This window comes from Prionailurus viverrinus, chromosome A1 (assembly GCF_022837055.1).
Source record: "Prionailurus viverrinus isolate Anna chromosome A1, UM_Priviv_1.0, whole genome shotgun sequence".
Taxonomy (NCBI): domain Eukaryota; kingdom Metazoa; phylum Chordata; class Mammalia; order Carnivora; family Felidae; genus Prionailurus; species Prionailurus viverrinus.
Genome location: NC_062561.1, coordinates 79,029,423 through 79,054,341, shown reverse-complemented (window position 1 = coordinate 79,054,341; position 24,919 = coordinate 79,029,423). Strand labels below are relative to the sequence as shown.

At 42.5% G+C, this 24,919-nt stretch overlaps 1 protein-coding gene across 1 annotated transcript in view; it reads right to left on the bottom strand.

Moving 5' to 3' along the window:
• The window catches only part of MYO16 (myosin XVI), a 611,926-nt gene extending 587,359 nt beyond the window's left edge, over nt 1–24,567 (bottom strand). Inside the window, exon 1 of the mRNA XM_047874837.1 lies at nt 24,512–24,567. The gene's annotated coding sequence lies outside the window, so the exon portion shown is untranslated. The remainder of the gene's footprint in view (nt 1–24,511) is intronic.
• Between the last annotated feature and the right edge of the window lie 352 nt (nt 24,568–24,919).

Genomic DNA, 24,919 nt, shown 5'->3' with positions numbered 1-24,919 from the left:
CTGCCAAGATCTTTAAAGTGCTGATCCAAATCATCTAAAGTATTTGTTTTCATAACCCAGCCCTTGCCTTCTAGGTATACACCACACCTACATATGTATACATGCATCCCAGGACTTCACAGAGTAGCATCATTTGTACTCAAACTGCAAATGCAAACCCCCAAGCCCAGCAACAGCAGAATGGATAACTACATTCTGGTATACTCAGAAGAAGAAATATCCAGCAATGAAACTGAATAACCTACATCTCATGCAACAAATATTTAGCGATTCCATTCACACAAAGTTCACAATCAGTCTGAACAAAACTCCATCCCTGCGTGTTCAGGGATGCAAAAATAATAACACTATACAGACAATAAAAAGAAATAAATACTATAAAAGTAAAGACAGTGACTAGTGGAGCTGCTTACAGGGGTTTATTTCTTGATACATGTGTTTACCTTATAATAATTCGTTAAAGGGGCGCCTGGGTGGCGCAGTCGGTTAAGCGTCCGACTTCAGCCAGGTCACGATCTCACGGTCCGTGAGTTCGAGCCCCGCGTCGGGCTCTGGGCTGATGGCTCGGAGCCTGGAGCCTGTTTCCGATTCTGTGTCTCCCTCTCTCTCTGCCCCTCCCCCGTTCATGCTCTGTCTCTCTCTGTCCCAAAAATAAATAAACGTTGAAAAAAAAAATTCGTTAAAGTTGCTGTGTATGTTACATGCATTTTTTCTCTTCTGAGTGTCATAGTTGTCAATAAAAAAGACGAAAATTAACTTAAGAGAATTAATGAGAATGACTGTCCTTCTACAACCCACAAAATTAGAATCAGAAGTAGTTTGCATGGGGGAGTGTGTCGGTGTGATCTGATTACCATGTTAGCACCTTTCTTTTCTCATTCGCCTTCTACCGTGTCTCATGGTAGTTTTCCTCAGAGGCCAGTTTTTGTCATGACAGCAACATGGCTGCAGCAGGACAATGTAAAGAGGGAGAAAAGGGGGAGAGAGGGAGGGAGGGAGGGATAGACAGACAGACATATAGACAGATAGATAGATGGATACAGACTCAATAATGGAAGAACCATTTGGTTGGATCAGTTCTTAACCCTGAAAAATCACCAGAGCAACAGATTACTAGCATTCTGATAAACCTGAGCTAAATCATGGTCTACTTCCAAAGTCTGATTTGGTTCAATTTCACCCAAACCATTTGGGTACTAAGTAATGGGGAAAACAGGAAAATGAATGGTGACTGATACACATTCACACGAATACCCATATACATAATCATGCATAATGTTACACATCCATACATACAGATACTGTTATGAAGGAATATACACCAAGGTGTAAAAGGTATATTCCCACAGAGTAGTGGAAATGTGAACTATTTCACTTTCTGTTTTGGTTCATATGTACTTTGCAATGTTTCTATAACAATCAATACTCCATCTCTAGTGTGTGTGTGTGTGTGTGTGTGTGTGTGTGTGTGTGCAACTTCCACTCACGAAGTGCCTTCATGTTGTACATGTATCTTACTGGTCTCGAAGATCACTTGGAATCCCATTTCAGTCTTCTGTTCCTCAATGTTTTGACCTTGATCAATCCTCTACTTACATTTCTTCCTATAATTGTCACACCTCTCTGCCTATTCTTTCAGCTATGTCTCATTAAAGTCGATCTTTGATTGCCCAAGACTGACACCAGTCAATTAAATACTTTGCCCTAAAGGCAACTTGGCTCAATTAACCTCTCTCGCCTCACCCAGAGTCTCCTATCCACAGACGTGGGTCACAGCTGATCAAGGCAATGATGCCGTCGGTCAAATCCAAAAAAGTTGGAAGACTTCCTTGTTAAAATCAAACTAAACTCCAGCCTATGGAGTGGCATCAGCAAGATGATGGAATGAGAAGCCCCATCTCTGGTTCTCCCACAGATCCACTGACTTGACAAAAATAATAAATAGACCAAAATGCCCCACAGTAGTTACTGTAGCCCAGGCAGGCCCAATGCCAAGAATAGCTGCACTGAAATGAATAAGAAAAGCCTTTGGTTTCTATCCACAACTGCCCTGCCCCCAAGTTGGCACAGCCCCTCATGATTGGGAGAAAATTCCCAAGCCATACCTTCAACCTCAGGAAGGAAAAAAGAAGAGAGGAACATGCATGGAACATTCCAGCTTTTGTAGGCTGCCTGGGGGACTAGTTTCTGTCTAGCCTGACGCGGGGCACTGACTGAACCAGCACACCCTGGATGCCTGGGAACCACTGAGAATGGAAGAGAGCTCCGTGACTTCCTCCAGCACCAGAGAGCCTGCCACATCACAGACACCAGAGGGAGGGGGAGGTTACAAGCTCCTGAGAAAGAAACTGGTAAACCTGTCCAACTGGAAGATCACACAGAGAAGACATATCCCCATAAAGGTTTAGGGGACTCCCAGAGTCTCTAACTAGGTTGATCGGTGAAGGTTTGACCCTGTACATAGCCAGACTATGAAAAGTAGGGTAGGTGGCTGTTTTTTCATAATCCCAAGTCCCAGGAAGGAAGGAAGGAAGGAAGGAAGGAAGGAAAGAAAGAAAGAAAGAAAGAGAGGAGGGAAGGAAGGAAAGAGGGAAGGAAGGGGAAAAAGAAAAACATGACACAATCAAAGGAAAACCAAGTCTCCAAAATCAATCTTAAAGAAATGAAAAATCAATGAAATATCTGACAACAAATTCAGAATAGCCCCATTAAATAAGACATTAAAAAGAGATCAATATACTCAAATGGGATTCCTAGAAGAAAGACAAAAAAAGAGAGTTTCTTTGAATAAATACTGGCTAAAAATTTTCCATGTCTAAGGAAGGAAATGGACATCATATTTAAGAGTCTCAATGTATTCCTATTAGGATGAACCCAGAAGACCCACATTGAGACACATGATCAAACTGTCAAAAGTCAAAGATGAAAAGAGAATCCTGAGAATGGTAAAAGAAAAGTGACTCATCATGTACTAGGGAGCTCTCATAATGTTATCAGCAGATTTCCCAGGATAAATCTTTCAGGTCTGAAAGGAGTGGGATAATATATTCAAAGTACTAAAAGAAAAAAAAAACTCACCAATTGAGAATATACCTGGGCACCTGGTGGCTCAGTCGGTTAAGAATTGACTCTTCATTTTGTCTCATGTCATGATCTCTCGGTTCATAAGATCAAGACCTGCATGGGGCTCTGCAGTGATGTCAGGGATCCTGCTTGGGATTCTCTCTTCCCCTCTCTTTCTGTCTCTAATCCTCACTCAAAATGAATAAAATAAAACATTTTAAAAAACAGAATATACCCAACTGTCCTGCAAATATGAAAGAGAAATAGACTTTCCCAGATAAGCAGAAGTTGAGAGACACAGTACCACGAGAACTGCATTACAAGAAATGCTAATCAGAGTCCTTCAAACTGAAGTGGAAAATGCTCACATAAAAAAGAAAGCATGCAAAAATGTAAAACTCTCTGGTAAAGGCAAGTATGTACTCAAACACAGAATCCTATAATACTGTAATGATAGTGCTTACATCACTTTTAATTACAATATAAAATTCAAAAGACCAAAGCGTAAGAAATAACTATAAAGTTATGCTAATGGATACACAGTATAAAAATGTAATACGTGACATCAAGAACATAAAATGGCAGGGGGTGTAAAGGAGTAGAGATTTTCTATAAAGTTATTATCAGCTTAAAATAGATCTTTATATGATTTTTTTTAATCCCCACATAGTTAACATACAATGTTATATTAGTTTCAGGTGTACAATATAGTGATTCAGCACTTCCATACATCACCCGCGGCTCATCACAACAGGTGCACTCCTTAATCCCCATCCCCTAATTCCACCATTTCCCTGCTCACCTTCCTTCTGGTAATTCTCAGTGTGTTCTCTGTAGTTAAAAGTCTGTTTCTTGGTTTGCCCTTCTCTCTCTCTTTAATCTTTTTAATTTTATTTATTGAGAGAGAGAGAGAGAGAGAGAGCAAGGGAGGGGCAGAGAGAATCCCAAGCACACTCTGCACGGTCAGCACAGAGCCCAATGTGAGACTCGAACACACAAACCACGAGACTGTGATCTGAGCCAAAATCAAGAGTCGAACACTTAACCAAGTGAGTCACCCAGGCACCCCCCCCTTTTTTTCCATTGCTCATTTGTATTGTTTCTTAATTTCCACATATGAGTGAAATCATACGGTATTTATCTTTCTTTGATTAATTTGTTTTGCTTAGCACTGTACTCTCTAGCTCCATCCATGTCCTTGCAAAGGGCAAAATTTCATTCTTTTTATGGCTGAATATTCTACCTCTTCTTTAGTCATCCTTCTATTAATGGACACTTGGGCTGCTTCCATATTTAGCTATTGTAAATAATGTCACAATAAACTTAGGGGTGCATGTATCCCTTTGAACTTTGTGTTTTTGGGGGTGGAGGTAAATCAGTAGTGTGATTACTGGATCCAAAGGTAATTAATTTTTTTTTAATTTTTTTGAGGAAACTTCATACTGTTTTCCACAGTGGATATACCAGTGGGCATCCCCAACAACAATGCAAGAGAGCTCCTTTGTCTCCACACCCTTTCCAAAACGTGGCTATTTCCTGTGTGTTGGTGGTGTTGTTGTTTTTAATTTTAGCCATTCTGACAGATGTGAGGTGATATCTACTACAGTTTTGATTTGCGTTCTCCTGATGATGAGTGATGTTGAGCATCTTTTCATGTGTCTGTTGGTCATCTGTATGTCTTCATTGGAGAAATGTCTGTTCATGTCTTCTGCCCATTTTTAATTGGACTATTTGTTTTCTGAGCACTGAGTTGTATAAGTTCTTTATATATTTTGAGTACTAATCCTTTATCAGATAACATCATTTGCAAATGTCTTCTCCCATTCCATATGCTGCCTTTTAGTTTTATTGATTGTTCCCTTCACAGTGCAGAACTTTTTTAGTTTGCTGTAGTCCCAATAGTTTATTCTGCTCTCATTTCCCTTGTCTCAGGAGACATATCTAGACAGATGTTGCTATGGCTAGTGTCACAGAAATTACTGCCTGTGCTCTCTTCTAGGATTTTTATGGATTCAGGTCTCACATTTAGGTCTTTCATCCATTTTGAGTTTATTTTTGTGTATGGTTTAAGAAAGTGGTCCAGTTTCATTGTTTTGCATGTAGCTGACCAGTTTTTCCAATATCATTTGTTGAAGAGACAGTCTTTTTCCCATTAGTCTTTCCTGCTTTGTCAAAGATTAATTCACCATTTAATTATGGGTTTGTTTCTAGGTTTTCTGTTATGTTCCATTGATCTGTGTGTCTATTTTTGTGCCACTATCTACTGTTTCAACTACAGTTTTGTAATATAACTTGATGTCTAGAATTGTGATACCTCCAGCTTTGCTTTTCTTTCTCAAGATTGCTTTGCTTACGCAGGGTTTTTTGTGGTTCCATATAAATTTTAGGATTGTTTGTTATAGTTCTGTAGAAAATGCTGTCAATATTTTGATAGGGATGGCATTAACTTTTTAGATCGCTTTGATAGTATAGACGTGAACAAATTTTTCTTCCAATCCATGAGAACGGACTGTCTTTCCATTTTCTTTGTGCCCTCTTCAATTTCTTTGATCAATGTTTAATAGTTTTCCTAGTATAGGTCTTTATCCTCTTTGGCTAGGTTTATTCTTAGGTAGTGTATTATTTTTGGTGCAATTGTAAATGAGATCATTTTCTTAATTTCTCTTTCTGCAGCTTCCTTATTAGAGTGTAGAAATGCAACAGATATCTGTACATTGACTTTGTGTTCTGTAACTTTACTGAATTTATTTATCAGTTCTAGTACTTTTTGGTGGACTCTTTCAGGTTTTCTATATATAGTATCCATGTCATGTGAAAATATTACTTCTTCCTTACCAATTTGAATGCCTTTTATTTCTGTTTGTCTGACTGCTGTGGGTAGGACTTCCAGTTCTATGTTATACAAGAGTGATGAGAGTGGACATCCTGGTCTTGTTCCTGATCTTAGAGAGAAATCTTTCAGTTTTTCCCCCTCTGACTATGATGTTGGCATGGGTTTTTCACAAACAGCCTTTATTATCTTGGGGTATGTTCCCTCTGAACCTACTTTGTTGAGGCTTTTATTATGAATTAATGTACTTTGTCAAGTGGTTTTTCTGCATCTATTTCAATGATCATACGCTTTTTATCCTTTCTGTTGTTGATGTCATGCATCACATTGACTGATTTGCAAATATTGAATGACTCCTGCATCCCAGGAATAAATTCCACTTGATTATGGTGGGGGTTTTTTGTTTGGTTTGTTTGTTTGTTGGTTTGTTTGTTTGTTTGTTTTTTAATGTATTGTTGGATTTGACTTGCTGGTATTCTGTTGAGGATTTTTTTTATCTATGTTCATTAGGGACGTTGTTCTGTAGTTTTCTGTGTGTGTGTGTGTGTGTGTGTGTGTGTGTGTGTGTGTGTGTGTGATGTCTTTATCTAGTTTGGTATCAGGATGATACTGGCCTCATAAAATAAATTTGGAAGTTTTCCTTCCTCTTATATTTATTGGAATAGTTTGAGAAGAATAGGTATTAACTCTTCTTAAAATGTTTGGTAGAATTCACCTGTGAAGCCTTTGGGTCCTGGACTTTTGTTTGTTGGGAGTTTCTTGATTACTGATTCAATCTCCTCTGCTGGTAATCAATCTGTTCAAATGTTCAATTTCTTCCTGCTTCAGTTTTGGTAGGTTATACATTTGCAGGAATTTATCCATTTCTTCTGGGCTGTCTAATTTGTTGGCATAGAGTTTTTCAAAATATTCTCTTAAAATTGTATTTCATGGTGCTCTTTTGTTATTTTTCCTCTTTCATTTGTGATTTTTTAAGTCTTTCCTGCTTTTTATGAGTCTGCCTAGAGAGATTTATCAATTTTGTTGATCTTTTCAAAGAAACAGGCCCTGGTTTCACTGATCTGTTCTATTGTTTTTTTAGCTTCTATGTCATTTATTTCTGCTCTAATCTTTATTGTTCCCTTCCTTCTGCTGGTGATGGCTTCTGTTTGCTTTTCTAGCTCCCTTAGGTGGAACACTCAGTTGTTTATTTGAGATTTTTCTTTCTTCTTGAGGGAGACTTGTGTTGCTATAAACTTTCCTCTCAGAACTGCTTTTGCTGCATCACAACAGTTTTGGACAGTTGTGTTTTCATATTTGTTTCATATTTGTTTTCTTCCATATTTGTTTGATTTATTAGTTGACCCATTCATTCTTTGGTAGCATGATATTTAATGCCCAAGTATCTGTTTTCCCTCCAGATTTTGTTGTTGTTGTTGTTGTTGATTCTTAGTCTCCCAGCATTGTGGTCAGAAAAGATACATATGACTTCAATCTTTTTTAATTTCTTGAGGCTTGTTTTGTGGCCTAATACGTGATTTATCCTGGAGAAAGTTCCATGTGCACTTGAAAAAAATGTGTACTCTGCTGTTTTAGGATGGAATGTCCTGAATATATCTGCTAAATCCATCTGGCCCAGAGTGTCATTCAAAGCCACTGTTTCCTTGTTGATTTTCTGTTTGGATGATCTTTCCATTGATGTACTTGATTTGTTAAAGTCTCCTACCATTGTTGTATTACTATCAATTCAGTTCCTTTATGTCTGTTATTGTTTTATGTATTTGGGTGTTCCCATGTTGGATACAAAAATATTTACAATTGTTATTTCTTGTTGGATTGTCCCATTTATTATTATATGGCGTCCCTCTCTGTCTCTTGTGTAGTCTTTGTTTTAAAGTCTATTTTATCTGATATAAGTATTGCTACTTCTTTTGATATATCCCTTTGCATGATAAATGTTTCTTCATTCCATCACTTTCAATCTAGAGATGTGTTTAGGTCTCAAATTAGTCTCTTGTAGGCAGCATACGGATAGGTCTTATTTTTCTTTATCCACTCTGTCACCCCATGTCTTTTGATTGGAGCACTTAGTGCATTGACCCTCAAAGTAACTACTGATAGATAGGTATCGCCATTTTCTTACTTGCTTTGTGGTTGTTTTTGTAGTTTTTCTCTGATCCTTTCTTCTCTTACTGTCTCTCACGGTTTGCTGGTTTTCTTTAGTGATATACTTGGATTCCTTTTTATTCTTTGTATGTTAGTGGCTTTTGATTTTTGATTAGTGGCTTTTTTTACCATTAGGATTGTGTATGACATCTTCTATAGCTGTCTATATTAAGTTGATAGTCACTTAAGTTCAAACACATTCTTTACTCCTCCCTCCCCAACATTTTAGATATATGGTGTCATACTTTATATCCTTTTATCTTGTGAATCCCTTAACTATTTTTTATAGAAATACTTATTTAAACTGTTTTTGTGTCTTCTACCTTTCATACTCTCACTTATAGTCTTTTCTTTCCACTCAGAGTCCCCTTTAATATTTCTTATAGGGCTGGTTTAGTGGTCATGAACTCCTTTAGTTTTTGTTTGTCTGGGAAACTTACCTCTTCTTTTTTTAAGACTTTATTTTTGAGTAATTGTTACACTCAATGTGGGGCTCAAACTCACAACCCCAATATCAAGAGTCATATTCTTTACCAACTAAACCAGTCAGGTGCCCCTTATCTCCCCTTCTATTCTGAATGACAGCGAAATAGGGGATTCTTGGCTGGAGATGTTTCCCTTTACACCTTGAATATATCATGCCACTGCCTTCTGTCCTGCACAGTTTCTGCTGAAAAATCCACTGATAGCCTTATGGGGATTTCCCTGGTATGTAACTGCCTTCTTTTCTCTTGCTGCTTTTTTTTTTTATTTATCACTACTTTGTTTACCATTTTGATTACTATGTGTCTTTATGGGAACCCCCCTTGGGTTGATTTTTGTTCTGTTTCATTTTTTCAAGAGAGTGCACATGCAAGTAGTGGAGGGGCAGAGGGAGAGGGAGAGAGAGGATCTTAAGCAGGCTCCATGCCCAACGTGGAGCCCGACAAGGGGCTCAATCTCATGACTGTGAGATCATGATCTGAGCTGAAATGAACAGTCAGGCATTTAACTGACTGAGTCACCCAGGCACCCCCTCCTTAGGTTGATTTTTAGGAGATCTCTGTGCCTTCTGGGTCTGGATATCTATTTCATTCCCTGGGTTAAGGAAGTTTTCAGCTACTATTTATTCAACTAAATTGTCTGCCCCATTTGCTCTCTCTCCTCCTTCTGGGATCCCTATAATGCAAATGTGATTATACTCGATGAAGTCACGGAGTTCCCTAAGTCTATTCTCATTTTGCATAATTCTTTTTCCTCTCATTTGTTCAGCTTGATTACTTTCCATTATTCTGATTTCTAGTTCATTAATTTGTTTCTCTGCTTCTTACAGCGTCCTATTTATTCCATCAAGTATATTTTTAATTTCATTTATTATGTTCTTCATCTCTGATTGGTTCTTTCTTATATAACTATAAGACATTTTATGTAATCCCCATGGAAACCACAAAGAAAAACAACAACAGAAGATCTACAAAAGAAAATAAGGAAGCTAAGTATGTCACTACAAAAGATTGACAAAACGTAAAGGAAGGCAGCAAGGGGAAAAAAAGAACAAAACAACTATAAGATAAACAGGAAACAATGAACAAAATGTCATTAGTAAGTCCTTCCCTGTCAATAATTACTTTATATGTAAATGGTTTAAACTTTCCAAACAAAAAACATAAAGTAGTTGAATGGAAGTAAAAAAAGAGACTCCCTTTTTTTTTTTTTAATTTTTTAAATCTTTATCTTTGAGAGAGACAGACAGAGCATGAGCAGGGGAGGAACAGAGAGAGAGGGAGACACAGAATCTGAAGCAGGTTCCAGGCTCCAAGCTGTCAGCACAGAGCCAAACCCGGGACTGAACTCACAAACTGCGAAATCAGGACCTGAGTCAAAGTCGGACACTCAACCCACTGAGCCACCCAGGCACCCCAGAAAGAGACTCACTTTAGATGTAATGGCACACACAGGCTGAAGGTGAAAACATAGGAAAACATATTCCATCTAAAGAGTCACCAAAAGAGAGCAGAAATAGATATATTTATAGCAGATAAAATGCATGTGAAGTCAAACACTGTCAAAAAAGATGGAGAAGACATTATATGATGACAAAAGGGTCAATTCACCAGAAATACATAACAATGATAAATATGTATACACCTCATGTCAGAGCCCAAGTACTTGAAAAAACTGCCATAATTTAAAGCAGAAATAGATCGTAATACAACAGTGGCAGGAGATTTCAAAAGCTCATGTGATGGTTCATTCTGTGTTCATTTGGATGGGCCATGGGGTTCCCAGATTAAACATGGTTTCCGGTTGTTTCTATCAAAGTGTTTCCAGATAAGATGAGAATTTTAAGTGGTAAACTCAGAAAGTAGATTGCCCTACCCAGTGTGGTTGGGCATCATCCAATCCACTAAGGTCCTGAAGAAAACAAAAGGCAGAAGGAGGAGGAATCTGTCCCTTTATCCATGCCTCACTGAGCTGGAACATTTCACTTCATCTTCCGCCCTTGGAGTAGGATTGATACCATAGTTCTCCTGCTTCTCAGGCTACAGGACTCAGAATGAATTACATCACAAGCTTTCTTTCCTAGGCCTCTGGTTTGCAGAAAGCATACCATGGGACTTCTCAGCTTCTAAAATCACATGATCCAATTCCTGACAAAAAATTTCCTTTTCTTTCCTTAACCCTGACTAACATAGCCCATTTTCAATAATGACGAGAACAGCCAGACAGAAGATCAATAAATGAAGAGAGGACTTGAACACGACTGACCAATTCATCCTAGCAGACATACACAGAACACTCTACCCAACAACGACAACATACACACCGTTCTCCAAGTGTATGCAGACATTCTCCAGGGTAGATGACGTATTAGGACATATTAGCCACAAAACAAGATGTAAAAATTTAAGAATACTGAAAAACAATTAAGAATATTTATAGGCGATCATACCAGGTATCTTTTTTTTTTTTTACCACAACAGAAAGAAACTAAATATCAGGAACAGGAGAATAAAGTGGAACATTACTAGGTATGTGGAAAAAACACACTCCTAAAAAACAATGAGTGTAAGAAAACATCACAAAGGAGGGGCGCCTGGGTGGCGCAGTCGGTTAAGCGTCCGACTTCAGCCAGGTCACGATCTCGCGGTCCCGGAGTTCAAGCCCCGCGTCAGGCTCTGGGCTGATGGCTCGGAGCCTGGAGCCTGTTTCCGATTCTGTGTCTCCCTCTCTCTGCCCCTCCCCCGTTCATGCTGTGTCTCTCTCTGTCCCAAAAATAAAAAAAAAAAAAAAAAAAAAAAAAAAAACATCACAAAGGAAATTAGAAAGTATCTTGAGACAAGTAAAAATGAGAACACAACATAGCAAACCTATGAGACACAGTAAATCAGTAGCAAGAAGGAAGTTTAGAGCAGTAAACACTGACATTCAAAAAGAAGAAAGACCTGAAATTAATAACCTAACTTTACACATGAAGGAACTGGAAAAGAAAGTGAGCCCAAAATTAGAAGGAAATAGTAAAGATTAGAATAGAAATAGATAAAATGGAGAATAGAAAAAAATACAGTGAATGAAACTAAGAGGGGAGCTTTGAAAAGATAGACAAAACTGAGAAATCCTTAGCTAGACTAAGAGAAAAATGATTCAATTAAGTCAGAAATGAAGAAGATATATGACAACTGAGGCCAAAGAAATAAAAAGATTTATAAGAGACTAGTATGAACAACTGTATGCCAACATTGGATAACCTAGTAGAAATGGATACATTCCTCAAATATACCAAATACACCAAAATATACCAAAATACATCAAAAAATCTGAGCTGAACTATACCCAGTAAGGAGATCTAATCAGTAATCATAACCTCCCAACAAAGAAAAGCCCAGAACCAGATGGCATCACTGGAGAATTCTACCAAACATTTAAAGAAGAATTAATGCTAATCCTTCTCAAATTCTTCCAAAAAGTTGAAGAAGAAACACTTCCAATCTCATTTTATGATGCTAGGATTAACCTGATACCAAGACAAAGATACTACATGAAAAGAACACTACAGACCAATATCCATGGTAAATATTGATGAAAAATCCTCAACAAAATAGTAGCAAACTAAATTCAAAGCACATTAAAATCAATATATACCATGACTGAGTGGGATTTACTCCGGAGAAGCAGGAATATTTCAGTATTTGAAAATCTATTAATACAATACATCCCATTAATAGAACAAAGGGCAGTGACACCTGGGTAGCTCAGTTCATTAAGCATCCAACTTCAGCTCAGGTCATGATCTCACGGTCCATGAGTTTGAGCCCCACATCGGGATCTGGCTGACACCTTAGAGCCTGGAGCCTGCTTCAGATTCTGTGTCTCTGTCTCTCTCTCTTCCCCTCCCCTCCTCATGCTCTCTCTCTCTCTCTCTCTCTCTTTCTCTCTCTCTCTCTCTCTCTCAAAAATAAATAAACATTAAAAAAAACAAATTTAATAGAACAAAGGGCAAAATTTACATGACCATCTCAAATGACACAGAAAAAGCATCTGACAAAACTCAACACAATATCCTTCCATAATAAAAATGTTCAACAAGGTAGAAATAGGAGGAAATTATCATAATATTTTTTAAAAGCCATATATGAAAATGGCTAATATAGCCATATAGCTATAGCTAAAATAGCTAAAATAGCCATATATGGCTAACATCATACTCAATGGTGAAAAACTGAAAGCTTTTCCTGTAAGACCAGGAAGAAGGAAAGGATACCCATTCTTACCACTCTTATTCAACAACATACTGGAAGTCCTAGCCAAAGCAATTAGGCAAGAAAAAGAAATCAAAAACATCCAAACTGGAAAGGAAGAAGTAAAATTATCTCTGTTCACAGGCAACATGCCCTTATATGTAGAAAATCCTAAAAACTCCACCTAAATAACTATTAGAATAAGCAAATACAGTGAATTTTCAGGATGCAAAATCAACACACAAAAATCAGTTGTGTTTCTGTATACCAGGAATGACAAATTTTTTTGAGTGAACAGTTTTAAAAGAAAATTAAGAAAACGATCCCATTTACAATAGCATCAAAAAGAATAAAACACCCAGGAATAAACTTTACCAAGGGAGTGAAAGATTTGTACTCCGGAAACTACAAAATATTGTTGAAAATGTTTAAAAAGCCATAAATAGGGGTGCCTGGGCGGCTCAGTCGATTGGGCATCTGACTTTGACTCAGGTCAAGATCTCACAGTTTATGGGTTCAAGCCCCGTGTCAGGCTTTGTGCTGCCAGCTCAGAGCCTGGAACCTGCTTTGGATTCTGTGTTTCCCTCTCACTCTGTTCCTCCCCCACTCATGCTCGCTCTCTTTCTCTTTCTCTCTCTCTCTCTCGAAATTAAATAAAAATTTAAAAAAATTAAAAATAAAATAAAATAAAATAAAATGAAATAAAATAAAAAGACACAAATAAATAGAAAGACAACCCACGTTGATGGATTGGAAGACTTAGTATTATAAAATGCCCATACTTCCCAAAGTGATCTATAGATGTAATTCAATCTCTATTGAAATCTCAATGGCATTTTTTGCACAAATAAAAAAGTCTATCCTAATATTTATGTAATGCCAAAGGACCCCATATAGTGAAAACAATCCTGACAAAGGACAAACTGGAAGTTTCATGCTTAGTCTCTTGAGCAAAGATGCTGGGAAAACTGAATGCCCACATACAAAAGAATGAAGTTGGATCCTTACTTTATACCACATACAAAAACCAACTCAAAATAGACTGAAGACCTAAGCATAAGCCTTGAAACTATAAAGCTCCCAGAAGAAAATACAGGAGATCAGCTTCATGGCACTGAATTGAGCAGTGATATCTTGCCTATTCCACCAAAAACATAGACACCAGGAAGCAAAAATAAACAAATGAGACTAAAGCAAACTTTAAAATGCCTGTACAGCAAAGGAAGCAATCATCAGGGTGAAAAGGCAATCTAGAGAATAAGAGAAAATATTGGCAAAACCTATATATGGTAAGGGGTTAACATCCAAAATATTTAAAAATCTCCTACAACTCAACAAGAAAAACAATATTATTTAAAATGAGCAAAGATCATTTCCAAAGATGATATACGACCAACAAGTATATGGAAGGATGCTCAACATCACTAACACAAATCAAAACCACAACGAGTTATCACTTCACCTGAGTTATGATGGCCACTGTCAAGAAAACAAAAACTAACAGGCTTTGGCAAGGATGTGGAGAAACTGGAACCCTTATGAACTGTTGGTAGGAATGTAAAATGATGCAGCATTATGGATGATAGTATGGAGATTCTCAAAAAAAATCATATTCCATTATAATAATATTCCATTATATACACACACACACACACACACACACACACACACACAAATGGATGTATATGACATGTATATGTCATGTATATGTATATATGGCATGTATATGACAAATGGATGAATCTTGAGGTCTTTAGGCTAAGTGAAGCAAGTCAGACAGAGGAAGACAAATACTGTATGGTCTCCCTTATATGTTAAAACAAAATTTTAAAACAATCTTGTAGAAACAGAGAACAAATGGGGGTGGTCGGGGTGGGCAGTGGGAGCTGGGAAGTAGGGAGATGACTAGTGGTGGGCAAAGGTCAACTTCCAATTACAAAATGAATAAGTTCTGGGATGCCTGGGTGGCTCAATCTGTTAAACGGCTGACATCGGCTCAGGTCATGATCTCATGGTTTGTGGGTTCGAGCCCCATGTCATGCTCTGTGCTGACAGCTTGGAGCCTGCTTCAGATTCTGTGTCTCCCTTCCACTCTGCCCCTCCCTGGCACTCCCTCTCTCTCTCTCTCTCTTTCTCTCAAAACATTAAACATTAAAACATTTTTAAAAATTGTAAAGTGAATAAGTTCTGTGATGTAACATACAGCATGGCGACTGTGGTTAACCATGTTATGTTATATGTAAGTAATAAGTATAAACTGTAATATATAAGCAAGAGGTGGATATTTAAAGTGCTCACCACACAGGCACATGCGAAACTGTAACTATGTAAGGTGATGGATGTGTTAACTACACTGAGGTAATCATTTTGCAATATATACTTGTATAGAGTCCCTTCCTTGGGCACCTTACATTTACAGTTATGTCAATTACATCTCCATAAAGCTGGAAAAAAATTAAAATAGGATTATCAGACAATTTAGTAATCCCACTTTGAGATATATGTCAAAAAGGAACCGAAAATGGGATGTCAAAGGGATATTTGTACACCCATATTCATCGCAGCATTATTCACAGTTGCTAAAAGGAGAAAGAAAGCGAACTGTCCGTTGATGGATGACTAGATAAGGAAAAGACAGTGCATACACACAATGGAATATTATTCAGCGTTGGGGGGAAAAAAGCAAGTCCCGTCATACGCTACAAAACGGACACTACGCTAAGTGAAAAAGGCAAAACAAAAAGATGAATAAATACAGCATGCTTCCGTTTATATGAGGAATCTAAAGCAGCCAAACTCTGAGATGGAAAGTGGGGTGTGGTTGCAGGGGATGCCGGCAGGGGAGGGAAACTGGAAGTTGTCATTCAAGGAGTATAAGATTCCAGTTGTGCAAAGGGAAAAACTAGAGACCTGTATGCTTAAAAATGATTGTGATGGTAAACTTTCTGTTAGGTGCGTTTTGCCACAATGAGAAAAAAAAAAGCTGATAACAAAGAAAAAAAATCAAACTAAACTCTACCATAAATTCTTATAAATAGGAACGTTAGAAATTAATTCACCTAATTTTATACATGGGCTAAATGCGGATTAATTGTAATTCGCTTTTCAACTAAGCAGTCACGTTACTTTGTAATGACTTACTTTTGTGAACTATTCCGGTTCCTTGTGTTTCTCTAATGGCTTAAAAATTATCTGTGATGAGGGTGTGTACCTAATACATATAATGTACTATTTGGGATTGGAACCTCTATACCAATTTATAGTCTCTAGGATACTTTATGAAGCTTGGGACATCGGACCTGCCCAGTTCTCTGGGGTCTCTGTCATTCTCCATCATGTTCCAGGATTGCCAAGAGCACCCCCAATCACACCTGATGTCCTTTCAGTAACCTGGCATTGGACTCACCTGAGCCTCACCTGAGTTTATTTAAAAGAAATACATAGGGGCCCCTGGGTGGCCAGTCAGTTAAGCGTCCAACTTCAGCTCAGGTCATGATCTCACAGTTCGTGGGTTCGAGCCCTGCATCGGGCTCTGTGCTGACAGCTCAGAACCTGGAGCCGGCTTCGGATTCTTTATCTCCCTCTCTCTCTGCACCTCCCCTGCTCATGCTGTCTCTCTCTCTCAAAATTAAAACAAATCTTCAATAAAAGAAATACATACATAAATTTTTGTTTTAATTTCCTCACCTATCCTGGGCTTTCACCCAAGATTCTGGTTTGTTTTCCTCGTGTAAGCTCATTGTCTTTGATGAAGAAGATGGGGACCAAAATTACAATGAGGAGACCCATCTTTACGTGACCTTTACTTTTTACATCATCAGTCCCTAGCAGAGGCGACCATGGCCTTGGCCTTCTTGCCCTACACACTGCGAAAATAAGCCTGTTTATGATCTCCAGCATTTTTTTTCAAACCTGCACTGGTGATGAGAGTTAGCCCTGACATTCTTCATGTGGGTTCACATTACTCTTTGTCGATTTGGGTGGACATTTGCTCCTTCTCCACCTCGTCGGCACGTGCTCACCAAATGTCACCTCACGGGTGGGCCCTCGAGAGTGATGTGCCGTTTCTACGTGACTTCTTTGGCTTCCCCATAATGACAGTGTGACTGCAGAGCCGTGAGGCTGCTTTGTGTCCCCCATGCCATCTACACCCCACCTGATCTTCCGGTCTCTGTCCCCGGGGCTCTTTCCTCCCAGCATCTCAAACCCCCCTGCCCTTGGGTCCACTATGCACCAGACTATCTCAACGTAGTACAGGATGGTGTGATCATTTTCTTCCAATGGTTTCACCAAGTTTCTGTCACCAACAAGCAGGCTCAGATCCCTCACAGCACTTCCTCCCAGGGTCCTGCCGCTCAGGAAGAGCTTCTTAATAAGCACCCCAACTTGTTCAAGGAACCCAGACGTGCGCAGAACAACACTTCAGCGGAAGTCCTAGCACACCGACGTCTCCTCCAGGCAGGATAACACGACCTGACCTTCAAAGAGCTCCTGTGCAGTGACAAATCCCAAGCTAAGCGGGTCCAAGCAGGTTTATCTCCCTGAACCCCACATTTGACCCCAGAAGGCGGCCACTTTGTGGACTCCGTGTCACAGAAGAGGTCTAGAAAGGTTTTTCCCCGTATTCGTGGTGCCGGAGAAGTGAGAAGCAGACCTGGAATTCCAACATGCGCTGTCCACTTCAAGTTCACCTCCTCACTGACCATTTACAGTGCACTGAGCATTCACGCTTCATTTCACATGTACGCTGTATTGCACACTCAGCGTACCGCACACTCACCGTGTCGCACACTTATACTGTCCTGCATCCTCACCGTATGGCACACCTATGCTGTCCTGCACACTCGCCATGTCGCACACTTACACTGCACTGTAATTTCTTGCCCCAATGCCCCTTTTATCACCTACATTAGGAAAATCCTACTCATCATCCTTATGTGAATTCTCACGCGTGTGTAGCTTCAGCAAATAGCATGCTTCATTCCACTCCAGAAAAAGGTGACTTGCTCCTTTCTACACACTAGAAAATGAACGCAGTAAGCTCAAACCTATATAAAATGCCTTTCGCAGTATTCCATTCTACTAAATTCCTCTGTTTCTTATGCCAAAGTTCTTTTGTCTTGCTCTTGCATTTAGTTTTAAATCACTGAAATGAATGTAAAGTTAATGACTCACTGTCCCAAATCATAAAGATAAAAGGCATATTAATAGACTTTTTAAAAGAAGATTTGAGAGCTCATGGAATGATTTCTACCCAGGGACTCTCGAACCACGTATAACTGAACTGCTTATAACCAAGAATCTAAATTAAAAAGAAAATGAGCACACCCAGAGAAGACTTTATCATTCTTAAAGGAATTATTTAATATTTCAAATGTGTTCATTAAAGGCATACAGTGCCACATGCTAGCGGCTGTAACCCAAGTTCATTTTTAAAACACTAATTCTAGTAATAGTACAAAAGAAGGCATTCAACACTTCAGTTGTAGAAAAGGAATATATTCAAATGCCTATTTTTATGTGTAATTCAATTTAGCTTATGAGAATTTGAACATCAAACTCACCTTTATACCTACCTTCAAACGTTATTTTTTGTAACCAAAAACGTCCTCCGCGATTTTGAGGGACACAACTGACTTACTTTACTTACATTACTTTAATAGTGATGCCGTCTATCATAGGAATCGCGTGTGGGTAAAGGAGAAGCATAAAAAAACTTAAGAAATGAATATAAGCTATCAAGCATTTGAATGAAATATGGGCTCTGCCTTCATGTTTTTTCCTCTTAAAATTCAGCTACAACTGAATTACAACTTAAAAATAAGCTACAACTCATTTTTTATATGTCCTTTTTGGGGGGATGATGATGATTTACCAAACTCAGGTTCCACGTAAATTACACTGAACGTGACCTTCAGGCCCCACCGTTTCTCCTCATCGACTCAGCAGACATCTTCCGGAAGGGGCAAGATAGCAAGTATTTGAGGCTACGAGGACCACGGGGTCCCGGTGGGTCACACATGCTTGCCGTGCTGTGCTGTGCTGCGTGGCTTCTCCTGTCCTTTAAAAATGTAAACACCACATGTAGCTTCCAGGCTACAACACAACACAAAGAAGTCACAGGTCACTCCTGCCCCCAGCCTCCAGTGTGTTGCCACTGGCTGCTGACGGTTTTCCGTGGGGCACTTGTCGTCAAAGAAGCCAAAAACAAAAAAAATGTTTTTCTCTTAAAAAGAAAGAGCCAGATTTTTGCCTAGTGATAAGAGCACAGAATTAATAACCAGACCTTTATGCAAGTCCTGATCTATCCTGAGCTAGCAGGTGTGATTCTGAATACATTACTCCATCGTCTCTCTAGGTTTCTTTTCCTTATCTGTAACATAAGGGGATGATTTTCACTGGAGGGAGAAGGACACAGTGGGAGAGATCCGTGGGGTAGGGTCTGGGCTGGTGGCAGAGAGGAGAGGCACGGTGAAGTGAGACGGACTCCACGTGGATGAAACACACACAGCGGTCAGTGCTGGAGTCTCCAAAAGGCATTTCCAGGGCTCTGAGTCACCTGCCTTTTGCAGGGATTCTATGCATTCATGTAACACCTACCAAGCCACACGCGAACACAGAGACACTCGAGGAAGGAGAGCGGAAGTCAGGCATTCAAACACAGCAGGCAGCACTACGGACAGGCACAAGCCGTGTGTGGAGTCGGAAGGGACATCTATGGGGTGTGGGTGTTCCAGGAAGATGCTATGGATCTGACCCCACCTGGACAGAGTGAGAAGCAGGTTCGCGGCACACAGAATGAATAAAGTCTGCGCATTCGGAACTGCTGAATTCTGGGTGGGGGCCGACAGGCAACTCCGTGACGTCCAAGGTAGCAGACGTGAGTTGGGACCGTGGGGAGGCCAGAGGGTGGACAGGACGGGGTCAGGAGCCACACAGGCTGTGTGCAGAGCGGCACGGGCTCGGTGCCGTGGGTAATGGGAAATCACCGAAGCCTTTTCAGCCACAGGCCTCCTGGCCAAATTGGCATTTCAGATAAATCACTCTGGCATCTGTGATCGGATCTGAGGGCACAGCCTAGCCCAGCAAGTTGAATTAGGAACTCAGCCCTCAGCCCCACAAGGAGATGAAGACTTGACCAAGCATAGCCGGTAAAGGTCAGAACAAAGAAGGCTCCTCTCAGCAGTGTTTGCAAGATCAACCTTGAGGACCTGGGGACCAAGAGAAGCAGGAAGCAGGGGTAGAGGGGGTGGGAAGGGCAGGTGAAGAGTGCTGCAGAGGCGGCTTCCGATGCTGGGGCAGGGGAGAGAGGGGCAGGAATAAGGGAGGTGACCTGGAGAGAGGAAGAGACATTCCGAGCTCTGCTTGAAGTCAGACAGGCAGGCATGGGGCCTCCAGGTAAGGGGCCCTGCAGGCAGATTTGGGCCTTAGAAGCACCCAAACAGGAAGCCATGGAGGTGCAGGTCTGGAGCTGCGGATGGGCCACATGCAAGCGGAGAACGTGACAGGGAGGAGAGGAGGAACAGGGCCCACGGGGAGAGCCAGCTGGAGGAGATTCAAGGGAAGAAAGGCCACGGAAGGAGACAAAGGAGCCAGGAGCTGCTAAGGGGTGAGAGGTCTGCTGTCCACGCTGTTCAGCAGCAAGGATGAGGGCGGGGGACCGTCTCTCTAGCAGGGTCTGAGAGGAAGCCGCACTGCAAGGGGCTGAGCAACCCTAATGAAGGGGGGTGGTCTAGACAACTCTATCCCGGCTTCCTCCATATCCAGGGACACAAGTGCACTGCAGGAATTATAAAGACCGGGTCATTTAAAATCGTTCTTGTTAACACAATCATACAGAAAGAATTGCAACCCAGCTGAGAATACAAATCAGCTTGATGTGACGGTGCCACCTGAAATTTACCATCTATTAGAGAACGGCAACCCTTTGTCTACGCACACGTTTAGTTACAGGCGGATAATGTGAAGCGAAACTTCCTGAGACTCTCCTGATTTACTGTCAGGTCTTCCCAGTTACTGTAATCAAGCGGGAGAATAACCAAGTTATCTGTGCAGACTACTATCTGTGTTGGGAAAGCCAGGTAGGTAATTCTAGCTGGTGGGAGCTGGCAAAATGTGAACTCTCGAGCGCCCTCTGCACAGAGCTTCTAAAATGCAGCGCTCACGGAAATCACTCAGGGTTGGCTGAAGGGACAGTCCTGTGTCCCACCCAGATTCTCGTGGGTTCAGGAAACCCACTCTTACCAGGCTCCTCCGGGGAACCTAGATCAGGCAGCCCAGGCAGCACATACTTAGTCCCTGGAGATGTGCGACCTTCTTTCCTAGGTCAAGTGCCTGTGTACTTGAGTGACTGCCCATTCTCAGGAAATATCACAACAAAAACGTTAATGAATTTGTATCACTTTCCATGGGCTAAAACTCATCAGCATATTTCCCTGAAAAAAGAAAGTCGCTGCTTCAAGAAAGAGGCCAGTGAGTCCAAGTGCCTGATTTCAGTGAATGCATTAGTTTGATATTCTAGAAGCATAGCCTGAATCCATACTGAGGGTCCCATCCTAGGCTGGAGATTGCAAGAGCACGGCTGGAAACAGACTTGAGACAGAACAGAATGTGATAATCACCCACCGCAGGGAAGTTCTGGAAGAGCCCTGAATTTTGCCCGGGTGGGTCTACAGAAGGAGAAGGAACAGAATTCAGTGACAGGAAATTGGGAATGTGGAATGAGTGACCATGTCCACTCTCACCTTCCAGGGGCGGCTGAGAGGATTGGAAGAGAACCCAGGTGGGAAAACAACTTAGAAATGGCCCCAGTGTTGCTTCTCAAGTTCTAACGGTAAAGACGCTTGACTTCCTATGACTGCTTCCTCGCCTCAGTGCACCCTGTGTGAAAAGCATCTTTTTTTTATTACCTGGCCTTTTTTTTTAATCCATAAAGGTAAATTACATATGCATTTCTAAATGAAATAAGTAATTTTCATTTAAAGGTCTCCTGTTCCCTTGACAGCCTCACCCTTTGCTCTGCAAAACTCTTCCAGAGTGATGTGTTATTCCTAGTACAGAAAGGAACAGAACAGCGGAATGGCCAGAAGGCTTGGAGAAAAAGGACAACAGGAGAAAAGGGTGAGGATAGAAGAGATCAGTCACTGCTATTAAAATGCACCATCTCAGGACCTCGTCAAGATAAAAAGCTTCTGCACAGCGAAGGAAACAATCGGCAAAACTAAAAGCAACTGACAGAATGGGAGAAGATATTTGCCAACGACATATCAGATGAAGGGTTAGTATCCAAAATCTATAAAGAACTTATCAAGCTCAACACCCAAAAAAACAGTCCAGTGAAGAAATGGGCAAAAGACATGAATAGACACTTCTCCAAAGAAGACATCCAGATGGCTAATAGACACATGAAGAAATGTTAACATCACTGGACGCTGCTGTTTGGTAGAAAGACGAAGTCCCAGTAACCTTTCCAAGACCTAGCTCTCTGACCTTGAAAAAATGACCTAAGTCCTCTGAGTCCTGTGCCCTGGTGAGAAGATCCCAAAAAGGCAGGTACATGTTTGAGGTGCTCAACTCACCACAGGTCAAATATAAAGAAGTATCATTTTCAAACATCCTGGTTCCAATGAAATATATTTTCTCACTTAGGCAAATGTTTTAACACATTACACGACCCGCAAGTTATGTACACACATACACATATACATATATATTAGGATCGCAAATGCAGTGTATATCATGGTTTGACTCCACACGTTTTATCTCCTGATTGCTTAACGGGGAGGAAATGCTTCTTTTCTTCAAGAACGTTCATGATCTGCAGTGAGCTCACATTTGCCGGGCAATCTTCTTTATCTGCAGGAGTACTGACTTATCCACAGATCCTATTAATGGCCTGGAGCTTGTATGTTGAAGCATTCTCAGATCAGAGGGTATGGGGGGGGGGGCGTATTTAAAGTATTATTTCACATGCAAAATAAAACACTTTAGTTTTTTTAGTATGCACTGAACAAATTTCATTCCCCCAGTTCTCAAAGGACACAGATAAACAGAAACATAGCTTTATGCCTTCTAGATGAAATCGTATTGATTAAACTTAATTCTCCTTTGGTAAGTAAATATCACACTCTGGATGATTTTTACAGCAAGTAACATCACAGGGGGGCGTATTAACACTATCGCGAAAGCAATGCCATATATTCTGGTTTCCAAAAAGTCTATCACACATAAACCTCCTCTGCTCACACAGGTTGGTTACACGGGGCAAGGGGCCATAGCTGTTAGTTAGCTACACTACACAGGCTTGCGTAATTTCAATAAACTAAACAGCTTCAAACAGACAAATTGTTCTGGAGGACCCTTAACCCACGGTTGCCAAATTACCTTCAAAGCCTTTTAAAGTACCAAGAGCGAAATGTAATTTATTCTGGCAGCTACGCAGTGATCCCCTAGATAGGAAACCTGATGGCCCAAGAGGTCTGCTCTTTCCCTGGCCTCAGTCATGTGGCTTCGGTTTGGGGAGCTCCGCGGTGACTCTGGGGTCTCTTGTTGTTAGTCTCCCTTCGAAGTGTAAGTCACCAGGAGATGCATGGATGGACTGCATCCCCAAGAACCCAGGGCAAACTTGAGCGAGGCATGTTAACCATCATCGGAACAGAGACCCCAAACATTTCACCAGATCTTCAAAGCAAGCCAGGACTGAAACAGGAGAGCGCGCCCCGGGAGCTTCTGCGCTGGGCAGGATGGAGATCGCCTGTTCTCCAGCCTTGCTGCTCAAGGACTCTCCTCCCGCCGGTTCAGAGCCGCTAAGTTTTACTCGGCCCTGCTTAGCAAAAGCCAACCCCTTCTCCTCCAGGGGCGAAATAATTCTACCAGGTGGCAAAGGATGGACACACAATTTACACGTATTGGCTCACTCCCCAAACAGAGAGCTGAGCCGAGCGAGTGGCTCCAGCTTTTCAGTGTGACACAGATACGCCCGGAGAACTTGATGAAGATCACCCCCATTACCTGTCGGGGGCGTACAAGGCACCGGCCAAACCCAGCACTTGCACCCAGCCTGTGGGTCCTCCCCAGCCCCGGGGAGGTGGGCGGCGCCCGCGGGAGCGGGGGCCAAGAAGAGCCCCGGATGGGTACCACCGCTGCCCCGCCACTTGGCCCGGGCCCTCCCAGACAATGGGGCGGACGCTGTCCGGCGGGGGTCGCGGCCAGGGGTCAGTGGGATCAGTGGGAGAGGCGACGGCCAGGGAGCCCTCCTTCACCCCTACATCTTTGTTCTCTCAAGTAGTGGCCCCTTCTCATCCCCAAAGAGAAGAGGAGGACGGCCCCCTGCTGCCTTCCGGGGAGGAGTGGGGGTCCCCTAGGTGCCCGCGCCGCTGCCCTCACCTCCCGCCGCAACCACAGGCTTCCAGGTCCCTGCAAACTGCCAGTTTCGCCTCCTCTCCTGGGCTACGTCCAGAGTTGGGAGGCTTCCGCGGTCACACACCTCCCCGCGTCCCCTTCCCCGGAAAGGACCGCCAACCTCCTCTCCACGCCCCCCTCTCCACGCCGGCTCTCGGGCCGGGCACCCCGCGACCTCGGCGCGAGCACCCCCGCGCCCTCCCGGAGTCGCCACCGGCGCCGCAGGGCAGGGGTGCCTCTGCGCCTCGCCGGCCTCCAGACCCGGACGAGGCTGCTCGGCCAACCGCCCCGCGGCGGGGACCGCGCCCCGCGCCCCGAGCCCCGCCGCCCCGCCGCCGCCCCGCCGCCGTCCTACCTGCCGAGAAAGGTCCGCGAGAGACGCGTGCAGCCGGGGGCGCGAACGCCGGATCAGCTCCGGGCGCGGCGCGAACGCGGGGATCCGCTCCGGGCGCGGCGCTGCGCGTGTGCGCCGGGCGCGCGTGCGGCGGGTGCGCGGGGCCCCTGCGCCCAGGGCCGCGGCGCGCTCGGGGCGGGCGCGGTGCGCGCAGCCGGGCCGGCGGGAGGCTGGCCGCGGCCGCTCGGAGCCCGCCTCCGGGACCCGCGGCCGCCCTCGCCCCTCCCCGCGCGCCCCGCCGGCCGCGGGGCTAGGCTCCAGGCCCCGGGCGGGGGGGGGGGGGGGGGCGCCGCCTGCCCCGCTCCCGCCGCGGCCCCTCGGCTCCCGCCTCCCTCCGCTCCCGCCGGGGTGGTCGCCCGGGGCTCCGGC